Consider the following 4,126-nt stretch of genomic DNA (forward strand, 5'->3'; position numbering starts at 1 on the left):
ACCACACACACACAAAAAAAACCCAAACAAACTCCAAATTTCATTAATTTTATGTGCCAGGATCTTGAGACATCTTGTACAACCTCTTTACAAAACTAGACAGCACATAGCTCTCTTCCAATGGATTTATCCTTGTTACAATTACAGCTTCTTTTCAAATAGTCATAAAATAGTAATAAAATGTAGCACATAGGGTGCTTGTTAATTGCAATTGTATTACTTGGCAAAAATACATAGAAACAGTGTAAAAGTGGTGGTAGGACTTAGATACCTCTCTGGACCACGCTCCAACTGCACAAAACTGGTGTGGGCTGAAAGCCTTTCAGACTCCAGCAGAATTACTCATCTTTTACCTTGGTATAAATAGAATAATCTGTGAAATAGCTTACTGGTAGCTTGACTGTTGCCCAAGACAGAATGGTGGGTGGCCTTGTGAATCAAATATGTGTGTGATTTAAGTAGGTGCATTTATCCTTCTCTCAGAATGGAGCACTACAGCATCTTCCCGTGGACTCTCAGATTTTGGAGGATGATGACTATTCCAGGAAAACCTCCTTAAACTTTTAAGACTAAATTACATACTTGGATTCATCTTTTTGTCTGTAAGAGGGTTGTTTCCATTAAGTATGTGTTTAGACTGCATTTATTTCTTGGTCTGTGTACAGGAGCTTCCCACACATGAATTTTGCTAGTTTTGGTCACTTTAAAACTCATCTGTTGCTTCAGGCACACGGGTCTTCTGTGAGATGTCGTAAATCGCTCTTAATTGAATATAAGCATTACTGTGTAATTTACCACATGGTAAGAGAATTTCTGGATTAGTTTTAAAGAAGAAGAACATTAAGAAAAAAGCATGTTGAGCTAGGCGTTATTTGGGATCCTCCTGTAAACATAGCTGAATTTTTTGCTAAGCCTTTCTGAACAAAAATAGTTTAATTACTTGCAAATAGGAACAGACTTGGTATGTTAGCTTTAATGAGCTAGAAGAGCAATTTGGGCCAGGCTATGAAATCACCTGTTTCCTATCCTGTCAGAATGCCGGGATGTTCTGTAAAGGGGCAGGGAATTCCAAGCCTAAATTTGGTCTGCCAGATTTATTTAATTTAGGCCTCTTAGGGGAAGAAAATGGATAGGCATTGCGGGTGTTTCAGATTTCACTTAACTCCCAGAAAGAGCAACTCAACCGCCATTTCCCTGCAGGTGGGAGACCTCTCAAAGGAAGAGCGATTGCAGGCAGCCCTCTTGCTCAGCCGCGATGAGAAATCTTCATTCAAGAGGCTGAAGGAGCTGGTGCCTTTACTGGATTCAGCCAGCTGGCTTAACCTGTCTGGATATTAAATCCAGACTAAATTTTGTAAAACTGTGTATGGAGCAATGTGTGTTACCTTTCCAGATGCCTCACAGATACATGAGTAAGCATGGAATGAATGGGAGCTGGGCTTTAGTTGAGCAAAACTTTGTTCTTCCCTATGGAAAGTCTGCAGCCCAAACGTAGGGCTCGTCTATACAGAGTATCTCATCCGGCTGTTTTTAGGATGAGCTTTATTTTAACATAGGAGGTAGATTTGTAGAATGTCTGAGCTTTAGGTTTATTTAGATAAGGTAAAGCTCCTTTATATGTAGCATGTGAAGTTCAGCTTCCTCATTTGAGAATAAGGAGCAGAAAGAATACAGACACATGCACAGCTTGGCGAGTGCGACAGCTCGAAGTCACCAAGAGTATTTGCAGAAGAAACTTGTTTTCAATACAAAACATCAATATTCGTTCTGCTGCTCCTACTTGTAATGTGTTCAGCACCATTCTTACTCTTTGCTGGAGTTCAGCTCGAATTCAGTGAAACGCAGGAAGAATATTCTCCCATTTATGCTAATTGAGGTTTTTACACTTTGGGTGAGAATTGTGAGGACAGTGAGGTATGGGACTTATGAAGGGGTAAGACTTAAACATTTGTATTACTTTAGAACCAAAACCTCATTCATTGCAAGGAACTTAGCATAAAAATCAATGCTGCTAGTAAACGAGCCTTTACAAATGACAAAAAAAAAAAAAAAAAACCAAAAAAACCAAAACAACCTAAAAAAATCATAGCAGTCCTCTCCAAGCTATAGGTCATCTGATCTTGTTGCCCCACGCTCGAAGCGGGACCGGCTGCAGAGGTAAATTAGGTTGCTTGGCATCGCATCTTGTTCACTGCTGACTGCCTCCAAGGATGGAAATTTCACAGCCCGAGTAACCTGGTCAGTCCAAGCTGCTGGCCTCCCAGTACAGCACCATAATTTCCAGCAGCCTACAAGGCAGGCTGTCTCCTCACAGTGTTTTTCTTCTGTTGTTATTTGCAGAAGAAGCTGTGCCAATCCGTCTTTAGACCCTTATCCCACAGTCAGGATGCAAGGAAGGAAGCGGCTGTATTTCCAGCTTGTGCTAACTAAAAAACCCCACATTAGCTGGGGAGTTTTGCAAGGGGCAGAGTTAAGAGCAGCTGTGGAACTGTTAGACAAGTGGATGTGCAGAATGTCAAGATCAGAGGATTACCGTTTGTTCTGCTTAGGCAGCAGCTGTTCTAAGGTGGTTACCAGTCTTCCCATCAACGCAGAAATTCACCCACATCCTCTAAGAAATCGTACTTCTGGCCGGGAAGGTATCAGATTCTATGATAAATCTACCTACTCAAAGGGACAGGTCTGTTGTAGCTGCAGGTCTGAGCAGGCTTGCAAAGACTTGCAGAGCATGCCAAAGAGCCAGTTTAACCGTCAGTGAAAAAGATCCCGCTCCTGTCACCACGCGGGGTTTGGGCTTTGGCACGTTACCGGCAAGCAGAGTGCTTGCTTTTCGGAAGAGGACTGCTTTGCCCCTTGCGACCGCCGAGGCAGCTTGGGGCGGGGGCACCCCCGGCTCCACGTGCTGCCGAGGGGAGCGCTGGCAGGGAAGGCGCCCCCCCCCCCCCCCCCCCGGGCAGCACTGCCGAGCTTTCTTCACCGGGCCGCGCCTGCAGACACCGCCTCCCGCCCCGCAGCCTCCCCTGCCAACGCCGGGCTCCTCTTACAGCCCCGAGGACCTTCCCTGCTTGGTAGTCTGGGTAGCAGCTACCCGGCCCATTCTTTCCGGAGGGTGCACTGCGGGTGCCCTCCCTTACCCCCGCCTGGCTCCTTCCTCCAAGAGCACAAAGCCACAGCTGTTGCGCTCTCACTTGAAAAGTAACACGTTGGAGACTGAACCCCGACCAGCTACAGAGGAGACGCTGGCTGTAGCAGCAGCTACCCCCTGGGTTATGCCCTGTGTAGTTCTACCCACTCCTAAGTAGCTTTACATTATTTCTCATTAACTTAAACTGAACACTGAATCTTTGTAAATATTCTTCTATTTTCACTATCTTATGAATAATTACCTCGTACCTACTTTATAGGAAGATCTGGGCCACAATCATCAAAATCAGTGTTTATGAGGAAATAACTGAGACAATGAAGAACTTACAAGGTGTATCATGGACAGAAGGGCCAAGTTTTTTATTTAGAGAAAGTAATTATTTGTCCTAAGTTTAAATGAAGTTTTAAAGTATGGAGATGAACAAAACTGAGACGTAAAAGTCTAGGAGACATGTTTGGTAGTCGCACTTCTGTGTGCACAGGGTGAGTGTAACGAATACACTTACATTAATAATTCAATACATAATTTACAAGTTAAGAAGTGAATATACACACTCCATCCCACTTCACTGTGATGCTTCTCCCATTTGACTAGCCTTGGGCTTTCTATTATGATCTATAGAAATATCTGGCTTCCCTTCACTGTAATACAATGTAATTCTTTCATCCCCTGACTCACACGGGCTCGCACCTCCCTACAAAAGATTTAAAAAGCCGTGGGGAAAATCAAAGTGAAATCCAGATGAATTCTTTGGCGCTGACAGGGCTTCTGGAACCGGGAGAGAGGCAACTTAAAAGACAGCAGCAGCTCCATTTTACACATATTCGGAAATACTTTTTCACAGATTCTTTAACACCTCTGATACCTCAGCAGACAACCCCATTCAAAGAGCTACAGTTTGGATTTAGTGTATTTAAAAGTTGTTCCCCTAGCAGCTTTGCACTATGACGTTTCTAAACATGACAGAAGACAGGATGCAAG

Source organism: Tyto alba, unplaced genomic scaffold, assembly GCF_018691265.1.
Source record: "Tyto alba isolate M040663 unplaced genomic scaffold, T.alba_DEE_v4.0 Super-Scaffold_48, whole genome shotgun sequence".
In the NCBI taxonomy this organism is placed as follows: Eukaryota; Metazoa; Chordata; class Aves; order Strigiformes; family Tytonidae; genus Tyto; species Tyto alba.